Source organism: Misgurnus anguillicaudatus, unplaced genomic scaffold (genome assembly GCF_027580225.2).
Source record: "Misgurnus anguillicaudatus unplaced genomic scaffold, ASM2758022v2 HiC_scaffold_28, whole genome shotgun sequence".
Taxonomy (NCBI): domain Eukaryota; kingdom Metazoa; phylum Chordata; class Actinopteri; order Cypriniformes; family Cobitidae; genus Misgurnus; species Misgurnus anguillicaudatus.
In genome coordinates this window covers 9,418-25,063 of record NW_027395278.1, presented here as the reverse complement: position 1 = coordinate 25,063, position 15,646 = coordinate 9,418, and the positions used below count along the sequence as shown (strand labels likewise).

Genomic DNA, 15,646 nt, shown 5'->3' with positions numbered 1-15,646 from the left:
TTTTGGCCACTACTGTAAATGCATAATAATCATACTGCCACTGCAAGCTACATTATGAAGTAATGTTAGAATTTATTGTCACATCACTTACTTTAAGAATTGCAATATTCTGTATATAATTGTATTAAGTAAACTAGCCTAGTACTTAATTTGAAACATTCGACATGATGATCCTCAGCCCACATTTTAAACCTAAAAAAAAGATTCAATATGAATCTTAATGAACCCAATTTGGTAATATAAAGTACATAATTCTTCATATATAAACAAACACATAAAGAATCCACGTCAACACGAGAGTAGGCTACATCATATAAAGTAGGGCTGAATAAATTGAGTGTAAGCTGGATCCAAGGCCATCTGCATCTGTCCCTGCATGCCAAGAAAACCCCAAGGGATGATAAGTCAGCTGCAATGACTTATATTAACAACAGACATTACTGTGCTCTACATGAGTCCTCTCCGGGCATACTTCCTATTAGCAGAAACAACGACTCGCGTCATCGTTTACTTTGGGATTGGTAACTTTGCATATCGTTAGCATGTACTAACACACACTTACACGCCAAAGGGTGTGTAAAATCGTGAATCGGAAAATACGTGCTCTTTAGGAAGCGTTTAAGGAGGCTTGGCAAAAAATTACAACATGAAGACATAAACCAGTACAATGACTACAAAATATTGTCACAAAAAAGAATCAATAAATATTAAAGAATACCTATTTAATTTCTAAAAAACAAAGTTATTTTGTGTATTTGGTATACATGTGTTTGCGTGGTTTAGGGTTAAAACACATTATTTTCCACACAAAACATTTTTTTTGCTCCAGATTTCACTGAAACGCACGTACTTGAAAAGCTCTGTGTCCCTGATTGGCCAGTCAATCTGTACATTGTGATTGGCCTGAATACCTCTGACATCAGCAGAAAATGTGCACTCCTTACCATGTTTGAAAGATTTGGTTGCTAACAGGGGTTAATTTACAGGCTGTGAGTCAAAGCGGGAGGAATTATAATAATAGAGTCTTCTCTACATCACCAATCCAAGGAAGTAAACTGTTGCCTACAATCTGTGTGTTTCTTGTACTACAAGAAAAGTGATTTATGTCGGAGACGATACACATCATTGTTTACTTTGGGGTTTGTACCTTTTGCATATCATTAACATGTACTAATACACACTTACACACCGAAGGAAATGTAAAATTGTGATTGGGACAATACACTGAAAAAAAATGATTCATTGAATTTAATCAATTTTTTTAAGGTAAGTGGTTGCAATCAATTTATTTAAGCTACATTTAAACAAAAGTTTTATATTTTATTTTACGTTACTAATCTTTTTTGTTTAATTGTAGCTTAAATAAATTGATTGCAACCACTTACCTTAAAAAATTGATTAAATTCAATGAATCATTTTTTTCAGTGTACACTGTAAAAAGTAATACCTAGATCTAACTTATAAAAAGTGAGGCAAGTGACTGCATGGGAAGTTTTAGGTTGAGTCAACTTGCAACCTTTTTTAAGTATATTGAACACACTAACATTACTTAATATGAATGCAATAAAATTGAGTTGAGTTAACTTATTGTACTAGTATTACTCAGATAAACCTACTTTTCTTGGTACAGGTAACATATTTATGGTTAGTTGTTGTTTTTTATGCCGTGAGATGAGGGCTAGAAACGTTTATTCAAACAACGCACCGACTCAGTTTCGTATTGGGCAGCTGTAAAGCGCGACATACTTCAGTATGCAGTCTATGCACAAGCACCAGTCTTCTGAACAATGGTAACTACAAAACTCAAAGAAAAAACAGAAACTCTTCCAAATATTGAAGAGAAATGAACATTAAACACTAACAAGTCTTTCTTTTTAGTTAAAAACAAAACAAAAAAGTTTCAATTCAAATTTCACTCTCCAAATGCAGTCCCATGCAAAGCATGCTGGGAACTGCAAGTCCACTGCCTAGTTAGTTGTGTTTACTAAATTAATTCATGTAGTTTTAACACAAAATTATTAAGTTACTTTCTTTCTTACAAATTTAAATCTATTATAGATAATAAAATTAAGTTGAATTTACTCAATAATGTGTTCATATAGAATTTATCAATTTATTCCTATTTTTATTTTATTTTAACTCATATTTTGATTAAAAAAACAAGAATTTTTTTTTTTAATACAGTTTACCCAATTTATTTTTGTTAAATCTACTAAGGCACAGAAACACTTTTTACAGTGTAGGTGCTCATCACTGAAAAAAATGATTCATTGAATTTAATCAATTTTTTTAAGGTAAGTGGTTGCAATCAATTTATTTAAGCTACATTTAAACAAAAGTTTTATATTTTATTTTACTTTATTAATCTTTTTTGTTTAAATGTAGCTTAAATAAATTGATTGCAACCACTTACCTTAAAAAAATGATTAAATTCAATGAATCATTTTTTTCAGTGTAGGTGCTCATCACTCAAAAAAATGATTCATTGAATTTAATCAATTTTTTTAAGGTAAGTGGTTGCAATCAATTTATTTAAGCTACATTTAAACAAAAGTTTTATATTTTATTTTAGGTTACTAATCTTTTTTGTTTAATTGTAGCTTAAATAAATTGATTGCAACCACTTACCTTAAAAAATTTATTAAATTCAATGAATCATTTTTTTTAGTGTAGGTGCTCATCACTGAAAAAAATGATTCATTGAATTTAATAAATTTTTTTAAGGTAAGTGGTTGCAATCAATTTATTTAAGCTACATTTAAACAAAAGTTTTATATTTTATTTTACTTTATTAATCTTTTTTGTTTAAATGTAGCTTAAATAAATTGATTGCAACCACTTACCTTAAAAAATTTTATTAAATTCAATGAATCATTTTTTTCAGTGTTTAATAACAGATAAAATTGAGGTTTTTGCCTTTTTGACAAATTATTTAGTCCAAGAAATACCTAAAAAGTTTAGCGTTTTGTTAATTTTGCACCATACACATAATTTTTAGGGTTTAATCTGTGAGGGGGCATTTAAAGCACACTGCACAGCAAAACCACCAGTGTTGATTTTACAGAGTTGGCTACTCTAGAGTGGGCAGGTGTTAGTTGTAGTGTTCGTTTATAATTTATCATCACTCACAGTGTCAGAAACTTCCACAAGGGGGTGTTGCTTTCCAGTGTTCCAATAATAACGTTTGCGGGGAGTTAAGATTCACGCCACGCCCCTTCTTTCTGAAGCGGGAAAGTCAGTTACTCAGCATCGACCGACCTGGACTCACGTTACTGAGGTAAGCCAAATAAGTTAAATATGATGGTGATAAATGTATAATAAACTGCAAATAATCCGTGTAGGTTTGTTAAATCGTGAATATTTTGGTGGGTGACCACAAGGAAATCTTTAAAATTGAACTGAACTGAATTTCAATTTGTAATTGGCTGACGTTGTTTAATCGGTTTAACGTTACCTCATGACGGTGCAGTTTTGTTTAAATAATGCAATGAGTTCAATTTTTGAGTGATTTTGGACAAATATGTAACGTTAACCAATTATTATTATTAAGAGACTAACGTTATTAAATGTGCTTTCTTAATTTTGTATTGAGGTAACTTACACTACAATTTGTCTAACATTACATAATTAATAAAATCTATAATTCTGTATGTGCTCGACGTATTTGCAAAACAACGCAAAAATAGCTAATTTTGTATTTGCGGGTACATTTAAACAGTTAAGTTTGTGCAGTTCTCTTACGTTCAGGGTGGTGGTTTCAGATTATGGTGTGAGTCAAGCAATGTGGGCAAAGAAACATGATGCAATCCAGGTGTTTGTGATATTCAACCTTTATCACTAACTCCTTAATTGTACATTTGTCACAATATTTTCATTTTAGACTTTTAATAAATTAGACTTTGGGGGTTATTTTCGCTGTTTAAATGTAATTAAATTGTGAATGTCAGTTATTTCTGCTTGTTACACGCGGTGTGGTAAATGGCTGCGTCATTCACTTCGTGAGAGAAAATGATTTGCTCGTTTTTTCGCCTAATGTAACTTGTCTTAAAATGTAGCATTTTAAATGTATGCTGCTTCTTTCAGAGTTCACACACGAGTATATCTGCACTTTGAAGGGAGTAGGGCATAGGGACGGTGACTAACGATTGGAATTCGCCCTAATAGTGACGGATAGCTGGAATTAGATTTGATTGGTTGAACCGCGTTCAAAGCTGTTCACGCGCGTCTGATCTACGTATGACGACGCATGACCACGCGCGATTTGAATGCACAACTTTACAGAAGGTAGAAAATTAAGAAATCGCACGTAAGCGCGTTAAGGTCTTTAAAGGTGCATTTATGGGAATACATTAAAAGAACACTCATCATCAATGTACTAAAATCTGTCCTGAATAGTTTTTGTTAACCAAGTCACTCACCTAAGCCACAGTTTTTTTATTGCATATATTTTTGTTAAATTACTTTATAATAAGATGCAATAACTTTATGAAAAACATTTTCATATTTAATGTTATAGTACATTTTGTTTGATAATACAAAGTTTTTTATTCAATCACTATTTCAGGTTTGGAACATGCTGCTGAAGTTGGTTACCAGGGCTCCAGGAAATGTATCAAACTGCAGGATTGATTTATTTTTGCTCATTAGTGAAGGTGATTTTTTTTCACTGTTCATTTATTTGTTGCTTCCTTACATATATATAAAATGCAATTTGTGTTTTGTCATAGGTGGTAAGCTAAACTGACTGTGGACTAATGTATGCATTGTTGATGACACTGAAATCGAGGAAGACATTCTACAAGATGTGCTGCTTACAGTTAGAGGACAAAATGAAGGTACAGTGTGATGATTATCTTTGTTTTATAAAACTAATTTAGGTTTATTTTTCAGTTTTTGTGTGTTTGTCATGAATTTTTGTCACCAGATGCAACAAGCAGCTTCTGCCACTGTCATTTACCATCTGAACTTGACCAAAGTCGTTCCAAGAAATCTAAGACAACAGATGACTCCATGACCGAGGTAAAAGAGTACACATAGTATTTTCACTATGCATAATTAAATGTGTGTGAAGAAGTAACAAGCAAACATTTGTTGTGTTTTGGAAGATGGTCATTTGTGCCATTAAGCAGAATAGTGGAAGTCCTAGTCAACATTTTTGTTGCACATATTGGTAAATGCACTTCATTATTTTAATTTAATTTGTCAAAATACATGCTTTCATAAATGATGACTTTCAAAATCTTTATTCATTTGTCAAATTGAAATGTGTCTGTCATCTTATGTATTAGAGGTCGACCGATATGGCTTTTTCTCTGGCCGATGTTTAGAAATCAGGGCAGCCGATATGTTTGGCTGATTTTCTACATGTACATAATAATCAAAATGTTCTCATCATTAGCAGATATTTTAAATGTAAAAATGTCACTATTTAAGTCAAAGTATTTAAAAAAATTATGACTGGTCTTTCTGAAGAGTTTTACAACCTCCTCTGCACCATGCATTGATCAGACACAGATATTACCTGACACTCTTCTGTCATCATCTTTGATCAGTTTTTTACCATGACTTTTATTGCTTTGTAGGATAAAATCCTTATATGGTAGACCTGATAAATTATTTATTCATCATAAAGTTAACATAGTAAATGTCTATGTTTTTTAGTTGAGACTGTTATTTAGGGCAAATCTCTCTAAACACATTTACATTATCATTTCTGAGGCGCTATAAGTGACTGATTGTGCTGACAGTGACGTCTTGTTCCGCCATCGTTTACTAAAGTTGTTTGTGAACAAGGCGTGCACACACACGGGAGCTATCTGCTTGCAGCAAGAGGCAGCGTCACGAGTTCTACAACAACGCTTAGGTGCCCGCAGATGCGCCTGTCTATTATTCGGCCTAATTTTGCAGCAAAATCGGCCAAAGCCGATTTTTAAAAATATGCCAAAAATCGGTCAACCTCTATTATGTATTGTACATAGAGCTGGGTATTGGCAAGGGCCTCCCGATACGATACGTATCACGATACAATGCGTTGCATGTTGTGATACATTGCAATACTTTTTCTTTTTTTTATCAAAAATGTAAAAAAAATAGAACTGAACACCTGCAGCTCTTTAAATTTTCTGCCATTTTCTCACTCCCTCTAACTTCTGAGACATTGGCCGTATATGGCAGACAACTGGACAGTGACAACTACAGCAGAGGCAGAGGAGGTCGTTTGACGCACACAGAAGAATTTGATTGGTTTTAAAATATCAATAGTAGCGATCAAAATATCGATACACTTTCGATACAGCCAACTATCACGATAGTTAGCTGTATCGATATTTTTGCACAGCCCTAATTGTACAGTATTGTGACATGTCTGTTTATGTTGTTTAAGGAAGACTCCTACAAGGAACCAGTGAGAGCATAGACTGTGATAGTGACATGGCAACACTGCCTTTACTGCTCCATCTCCTTCCACCATCACCTCAACGGAATCAGTGCATCAGATTTGCAGTGAGCAGGCTTGTGGTGTATCATAAGGTAAGTAGGAGAGCCTGCTTTCTAAATCTGTCTGTGTGGCTCTGTACTTCTAATGATTTTCTCAATGTTGTGCAGATGTATAGGTCTAATATAATAACTGTTGTTCTTTATCTTTTATAGTCTTGTACCAGCCTTGAAGAACATCTTCAGCAACGAGTAGGATGACAACCGTACCTTACTGCGGTTAGCAGGATCTGCGGCCAGATTTGAGAACTTTGACGTGGCTTTTGATAAGAATCTCACCCCATCAGTCGGAAGGCTCCCTTTTATTAGCATTTGACTTTGTTTTTAATGTAATGTATGATGATGGACTCCTTTACTTTAACTAATTTAATCAAACAACAGTTTACATGTTGGGAAAACTAGAGATTGAGAGCTGAGAGCAAACTTTTTTTAACTAGCTGTAACTAGTATCTCATTTACGGTTTCAGCATGCATTTTATCCTTGCCCAAATTTCTAATTAATATGTGCTGAATAAAATTGTGATTACTTTTGTGATGTATTGTTTTACAGAATGTTTAGTGAAAGATTTGCTGTGATTTGCCCTAGATGTGTGTCAGACATGGATTTTAAAACACTTTTCCAGTTTTGTTTAAACTCCTTGGCAAAATTGAAAGGACTGTATACATAACCACTCTCTGAAAATTTTGAAAAAGTTCACAAGTGAAACTTTATTTTTTTATAAATATTTAATAATGTCAAATAAATTTGTTAAATAAATTTGTGGTCAATAACTTTGCTTAATTTAATTCTTGTTGTCATTAATAATCAAAGATGTATGATGAAGTACTATTTTCAGTGTTCAAGTAACTCTCTATCAGTGTTTTAATATTGACTCTACTTAAGTGTAATTAACTCTAATGGGTGTTTTAAAGGCAGTGTTTAGAGTTAATTCTTTAACACTATCAGAGTAAAATGATCAACACCAAGGTGGAGTAAAATCTTTAACACTAGTTGGAGTGTTATTTTAACTCTGGGCAGTGAGAATTATATAAACACTGGTATAGTGTTGAAATCAACTCTCATAGAGTTAAATTAACACTGGTGGTTTTGCTGTGTGTAAAAAAGTTTAAAAAGTAAGCTACACTGAAATAAATAATTCATTGAATTTAATCAATTTTTTAAGGTAAATGGTTGCAATCAATTTATTTAAGCTACATTTAAACAAAAAAGATTAGTAAAGTAAAATAAAATATAAAACTTTTGTTTAAATGTAGCTAAAATAAATTGATTGCAACCACTTACCTTAAAAATTTGATTAAATTCAATGAATCATTTTTTCAGTGTAGTTGGTTGCATTACATTTTTAAAATTCAACTCAAAATTAATTCAACTCAAAAATATTAGTTAACACAATATTTTTTTAACTCGTTTGAGTCCACTAATATTAAGGTAATCCTTACTATCAGCAGAAACAACCACACTGAAAAAAATTATTCATTGAATTGAATAATTTTTTTTAAGGTAAGTGGTTGCAATCAATTTATTTAAGCTACATTTAAACAAAAAAGATTAGTAAAGTAAAATAAAATATAAAACTTTTGTTTTAATGTAGCTTAAATAAATTGATTGCAACTTACCTTAAAAAATTTATTAAATTCAATTAATCATTTTTTCAGTGCATATGCAAATGAGGCATCTGTCAAATTATGAGAAAGCTCAATAGCAGGTCATTGCTTCAAAGCATTTCTATTTTCAAGTCCCCACTTAACTTATACAACAGTTTGCTCTTGTGCTGTAATTGGTTTAAAATGGTGTTCCCGGAGTGCTGATATGGAGTATAACAGCAACTAAATAACTAAACTGTTGCTATTACATCATAATTTGTATCACTACACTTGTCTGTGTTTATAATATTTCAGACCACGAATTGGATGAGGTAGATGTGTGGTACAAGTATTAAAATCTCACTCTCCATATGTACCTCATTTGCCAACATTGCATCCATTAATAGAAATACTTTGTTTAAATACAGTGCAAGCACAAACGGTACTTCATAACAATGACTATTATGACTAACTGCAAACCACAAGGTGATCAATGAAGTGAAAATGAAGGAGGGCCGCCTTTGTTCTTTGTATTTAGACCACAGCACCTTCAAGCACTGATTAAAAAATTGACCAGAAACGTGCATAATGTGTGGAGCAGACAAAAGACAACAAAAAATGAGAGACAAAATGGTTACGTGACACTTCACAAGAACTCTAACCATCAGTCAATCTCTAACCAGAGTACATAATGTGTATAATTATAATCAAGTCTGACAAGCCCACACATGAGTGAGTTTGAGTGAGTTTTATTTAGCATCCTACGGTTCCTCTGGTTCTCTGATCTTGCAGGATTTATTAAACGGATATAAATCTCATCACCTTTTATGAGGTAATGTATGTTCACAAGATCCCAACAAAGTGCCGAAACTGTGTGTTTTATCTCATAATAGGTGTGGTGAGCAGATTTAATCCACTGAGTATGTAGTTAAATTAAAGCAATATGAAGACAGTATAATTCATAATTGGCTGCAGATGGAAACTAGGCGGGAGGGGGAACACACTTTTTGACTTTGGCTCAATCATAAAAAATATTTAAGTTGGATTAATCATTTTTTCTACACAATCAACACACACATTTCTGCTACAAATGAACACTTAAAGTTTGTTCGTGGGACCTACTGTTATTGTACAATTCCACCGAAAGTGACAGGAGTGGAAACGTTACAACTTACCCAATAGAAGGGGTTCATTGTAACAAACAGAGGGTAGAAAATTGTGTTTAAACACAAATAATTCAATAAAATATATAAAATAAGCTATATATTAAAGGTGGATATTGTTTATATACTGTATCTGCCTATAATTGATAGATACCACACATTTATCCATCCATGATTCTTCATAACCATCAATGCATATAAATTGATTTTTTATAAGGCTGCACAATTAAAGATTTTCCATGATATTGTATTAGCAGTTGTCATTTTGATGAATAGTATTTACATTGTTTTCATTTCATTATCATTGTATACCTGAGGCTTAATTATAACATCGTGTTACAACTAACCCCGCTGTGTAAAAATGTTTTTACATGAAAGGTTTTGAATGAAAGGTGGGCCAATCAGGGGCGGACTTACCCATTAAGCAAAGGTCGGCAATAGAGACAGAGCGCAGCGCGTCACAACCTGAAAACCACGCCCACCGGGGGGGAAAGCAATCCAACAGTCTCCATTGACTTTGTATTGCAAAAGGCCGCCTCCTTGTCATTTTTGGCTTATAACAAAAACTGAATAATGCCTAAAAGCTGCTGTGTGACAATATGTACAGCTAACAAGCCAAAGAACACAGAAATAAGTTTTTATAAGCTGTCGAGCCGTAAAACCCAGTCTTTAAGGAGAATAAAGTGGATCGCCGACTACGTTTACCCCTATTGGACGCAGTTTTACTAATAGGAGTACTATGAAAAGTTGCCTGTTTCCATATCTGTGTCTAAACGCTCGTTTTTTGAAGTCGACAGCTTATAAAAACGTATTTATTTATTTTTTTGGCGTGTTAGATGTACACCTTTTCACACAGCAGCTTTTAGGTATTATTCTGTTTTTAAGTTTAATCTGTAAATACGTTTTTATAAGCTGTCGACCCCAAAAAACGAGCGTTTAAAGACACAAAAATGGATACAGGCAACTTTTCATAGTACTTCTATTAGTAGAACTGCGTCCACCAGGGGGAAACGTAGTCGGCGATCCACTTTATTCTCCTTAAAGACTGGGTTTTGCGGCTCGACAGCTTATAAAAACTTATTTCTGGGTTATTTGGCTTGTTAGCTGTACATATTGTCACACAGCAGCTTTTAGGCATTATTCAGTTTTTTGTTATAAGCCAGAAATGACAAGGAGGCGGCTTCTCGCAATACAAAGTCAATGGAGACGGTTGGATTGAATTCCCCCCCGGTGGGCGTGGTTTTCAAATTTGCATAACGGCGCTCTGTCTCTATTGCCTTGGGCCCCGCCTTACCAAGGGGCCCCAAAATGCAGGGGTGTACTTGGTGAGCTGCCACTTTTTGCCCCTGGTTATAATCAAGATTCCCAGAAGACTATCATAATTTTGTTTAATAAGGAATTCTATTTAAACATATTTTGTGTTTTTCAGTATATTTCCATAAAAGGTTTGAACGTTATTACATCTGCACGAATCCGCCCCCCATTATAGTTTAAAGTGGATCATTCCATGCACTACCGCATATTAGCGCGTAGCTCAAATCAACAGGCAGCAGCGAGTGAGTATGATACATTAAAAGAGCGAAGCTGCAAGAAAATAAACTAACAGTAAAACGTAGCTACACCAATGGAGCAGAAAAAAGCTCACAAAAATATAGCCAAAGTCTCCGCTTTTCTTCACACCACACAAACACCACCACGGTCTGCACTGCCCTCAGCAACCTCTTTTCCGTCAGACACAGCTCTCTGTCGGCCACGGACACTGAAAGTGTGCCGGTGAGTAACTTATGCTCCGCAAATAATACAGGATCTACAGTTTATATAATATTAGCGTGTAATCTCAGGTACAGTAGCATTTAGGTAAGCTTTAGTCCGCCGAAATGTCTGCCCACTAAAGATTGTAATTCATTCCACAATCTGCACACGACTTTGTGATCGCTTCAGTCTCATTTAAATCTCATATGAAAACGGTAGCATGCATCGGCTTTGCCCTGTGTTTCACTAGCAAACGTCAAAGTACAAGATGTGTACATTAACTGATAGATGACATCTGTTTAGTTCATTAATATAAAAACTGTTTACATAATGTAATGCAGAAGCAATACATGACACTTTACCATCCACTGTATAAAGTCAAATTTCACCCCTTGTTTATCTTATCTTGAGATCTTAAAGAGTAACTACATCCTAAACCAACGTTTTTAGTTAATGATCTGTAAGAATGATGCTTTATTAGCGCTGTTCATTGAATTTAGTAAGTTTTTTTTTTGACATTTGGAAAGTGTTTCAATGCTACTGCAATATATGGTGTAAAAAACGTCTGAGTGCTGCCCTCTTCAGGTTGAACAGTGGCTACTGCAGTTGAATTTTCCTATTGGATGTTGGGTCCTTAACACCTATGATTGCATTTTAAAACCATATTGTTTCTTCCCATCGTATTATGTTCATTTGAATACAAAGTATTTTAATTTAAAGTATATTGTAGATGTAATGTGGCATTAAATGAAAATATATTAAAGAAATTCAGTACAAAAAGTAAAATAAAAAAGTACAGAAATGTTATACACATCTTTTTATCTTTTTACCATGTAGTACTGTGGTTAGTATAAAATCCAATCATAATACTGTGTATATATACTGTATATATATATATATATATATATATATATATATATATATATATATATATATATATATATATATACTGTATATATACTGTATATATATATATATATATATATATATATATATATACTATAATATACACACACACACACAATATATATTAATCTCAACCTCATTGGGGGCTGAAACATCTTCCTCGAGAAAAAAAAGAGACAGTAAAGGGTGCATAGTTAGGGCCCCGACACACATGGTTTTGCCTTGGGCCCCCAAATCACTAAATCCGCCCCTGGGCCAAGTGATATTCCAGGTGGGCCGGTCGGATTGGGGGGGGCTTTAATGCTTTAATCTAACATGTCTATAGTTTTAATATCATATTTAAAACAATTGTTAGGGTTGTTTGTTATTGTTGTGTTTGTGTGTCTTTATTTCTAATATTTTTTTGTACATATTTTGGAACTATTTAGTAACTTTATATATATATATATATATATATATATATATATATATATATATATATATATATAAATGGTTAACATGTTTATTTTTACATTCTCTCTTTTTGCATTTGTAATATTTTTGACCCCTGAATAGATCTTGTATCAATTAAGTAACTTTAGTTTTTAGTTTAGATTTGTTAAAAATGGGCAGTTCTTTTAAAATAACTATTTTCATAAACTTAAAAAAACCTGTTACTTGAGTGAAGCATGAACAGCAAGAATTGGGTTTATTCTTGTAATATTTTGTTAAAAAGGGGCAGTTCTTTAAAAATAACTATTTACATCAACTAAAACAAACTTGTTACAAACTAAAAATGTAAATTTTATCTAAAATGCTGTTTTTCTTAAGAATTATTCTCACATTTGTTAATATAGTATAACATTACAAATTTTTGGCCAAAAGATTGGCTGTTATTAGTGTGAGGCCAGGGCCAAGCCTCTGATAGGGTGGGCCAGGCCCACCCTGGCCCCCGGTGGAACCAGGCCTGGTTTCCGGTGGTATTCAAGCAAATCACAACATTCTGGTTAGCTGGCCAATGGGAGTACACTGCGCTTTTCAGAACGATGAACTTGTGTGTTTCAGGGAAGCAGGGCTTAGAGGAGCAACAATAATGTACGGTATAAATAATGTGTTTGAACCATAAACCACGCAAACTCATTGCATTAAAGCAAATACACAAAATAATGTTGTTTTTAGCAATGTAATAGGTGCTCTTTAAGTAATTTTGCAACTGTGAACTATGTCCAATAAAATTAATTTTTGCATGCGTTTGGAACGTTTTACAGTTCACAACAGTCAAATTTGACTAATAACGTGTGCCCCGGCAACCTTGGCCTACTAATCATCCCCATATATACTAATTGGCTATATCACTCTGTCTCCTCTCCACTAATAAGCTGATGTATGGTGGGTGTTCTGGTGCAATATGTCTGCCGTCGCACCATTCAGGTGGATGCTGCACATTGGTGGTGGTTTAGGAGATTCCCCCATTCATATGTAAAGCGCTTTGAGGTCTGCAGAAAAGCGATATATAAATGTAACGAATTATTATTATTATTATTATTATTAACCTTTTCATTGCCATTAACCCCGGCGAACCCAAGAAGATTTTGGGTAGCGGCAATTAACAGCAGCCAATTTTGACCCCGTGGGATCTCCAAGGTTAAAGTGAAATTCCTGAATCTAAACATAAAAAAGAAAACATGTTATACGTACTTAGAGGGTTTTGCATCTGAACTTTTCAAATCTTGACAGAAACAATTCCTTTAGCTCTTCTGTTTGGAGTCAATGGGGTAAGTAATGATACTCATCCTATTAAAGGCAGGGTTGGTTTTATGCTAGTTGAAAGTCTTTTCACATCCTGATAACAATCCTTAAGTGTCTGAATATATTAAAATAAATATATATATATATTCTGTGGAAGGCGCAGGACCATAAATTATTTTGTCCGAATGCAATGATAGGATGTACTAGCCTGTCAAACTATGATTTGCATACCTCTGCATATCCTGCGCTATAGCAGGCAATCTCCCATTATTAGCAGTGTTCCCAATTGAACTACTTTTTAACTGTTGCCGCTGTTGATGTCCCTGCTGTCTGCTTTTCATGAGCTGTCAATCTTAAGGTAAGATTGTTTTATTTATGAAAGCCAAGTTTTGGTATTGGACTAGGATAATTGGGCTAGTTTTGACTGGCTATTGAGCTGGGGTTTTTGTGCAGAACTGGCAACCCTGCATGTTTTATTATGCCATACAACCGAGAAATGTAGGCAAACAGCAATGAAAACCATTTGTTTCTGACAAAAAGGTATAAAACAAAACTGGCAATAAGTCTAAAAGTCTTAGAAATGGCTATAGAGAAAAAAACTTTAGATCAAGAAATAGCTAAAAGCAGAGTTCATGTGTTTTAGAGGATCTTATGCTTTCATAGCTTGCTTTTGTATTGCTATTGCATGTTTTTAATTAAAATCACAGAGATGGCTTTTCTCTTTTAACTTCAAAAGAAAAGATGTTTGGTTTCATTTTATTTCATTACTTAATTGCTTTCATATACACAGTTTATGTCTAGCCTACAGCTTGAACATTATCTTTAAAGAGGTCATGTAAAACAAGTATTTGATGGAAATTGAAATGACATGACACTTTTAAGAAAGATCTACCATCTTGTTCAAGTACAGCAGGAGCTCTCAAACTGTAAAATCCAACATGAGAAACATTTATAATGAACTCTTTTCTATTCTTTTCTCTTTTCTAAGTCTATTCATGATGTCTTACTCGTTGGTTCACAAGGTTAGGTCTCGTGCTGTCAGTGTGTCATTAATGCATATAAAACAGCACTTTTATGTATTTGACATGAATGTTAGAATGAATGAATGTGTCATACTAAACTTCTCGTTTTCTGTTCATGCTGTCAATCATTGCACAATGACTAGCACTTATCTGTTCAGACCACACACTGTACTTACAGGCTAATTTATTAGAAAGGGTTTTACTGCACGCATGAGTTTGATAGTAAAGAATTAGCTGGTTTAATAGTGACCACATCTGTCAAAAAGAACAAAAAGCACAAAAGAACTGTATGCGATTCATGGTCTTTATTAAATTTTAATTATTTATTAAAATTATAGTTCATAATAACTGAATTGTAATTCAAAGAAATTACCTGTCTTCCTGCTATAGCTCCAGATAAGCTCTCAAATCAAATATGGCACCTGAGGTGCGGGTTTAAGATTATGATGTTTGGTCGTGAGACACAAGACTAAATGTGCCATGATGTTTGAGATACTGGGTGTACATGTAGTCATGACGCTGCATAATTTTGTACATGACTTTACAGTACACAAAGGTTTTGTAAGCGATTCTATTAGTGTGATGTTGTAAACACATGTAATATTTAAGTCTTTTTTATAAACAACTTTTTTAAAAAGGGCACAATTTCATTGCTAAATACAATGTTATTTTGTGTATTTGGTGTAATATAAAGTGTTTGCTTATGGTTACAAACGTTCCTTTAAAATATCTTCCTTACTGTAGCCCATTCTCCTTTGGCATTATAGTGAACATTTCACTAAATTATTTTAAAAGGTGCTCACCTTTTAAACTGTTCAGATAAGAATAAGTAGTGTTTGCAGGATTAAAATAACAATAGTGAGTGAGGGTATGCAAGACAGAGACTTGTCTAATACAGTATATGGTTATCTGCGTATCAATGTGTCATACACGCACTGCAGGGATTTATGACTGCTGCAGATATGTGGGTTGAGAAATACACCCCTGCACAAAACCCTC

General features: G+C 33.6%; 1 long non-coding RNA gene across 3 annotated transcripts; it reads left to right on the top strand.

Annotated features, from left to right (window-relative positions):
* The first annotated feature begins 3,082 nt into the window (after positions 1 to 3,082).
* Positions 3,083 to 7,263, top strand: LOC141362570 (uncharacterized). Of its 3 annotated transcripts, XR_012368308.1 has the most exons (6): positions 3,083 to 3,277; positions 4,565 to 4,652; positions 4,728 to 4,835; positions 4,925 to 5,019; positions 6,387 to 6,528; positions 6,649 to 7,263. It is a non-coding gene; the product is annotated as an uncharacterized lncRNA (long non-coding RNA). The 3 variants fall into 3 exon arrangements; XR_012368309.1 differs by lacking the exon at positions 3,083 to 3,277 and having other exon boundaries at positions 4,103 to 4,652; positions 6,383 to 6,528; XR_012368307.1 differs by lacking the exon at positions 3,083 to 3,277 and having other exon boundaries at positions 4,106 to 4,652.
* Positions 7,264 to 15,646: the final 8,383 nt, after the last annotated feature.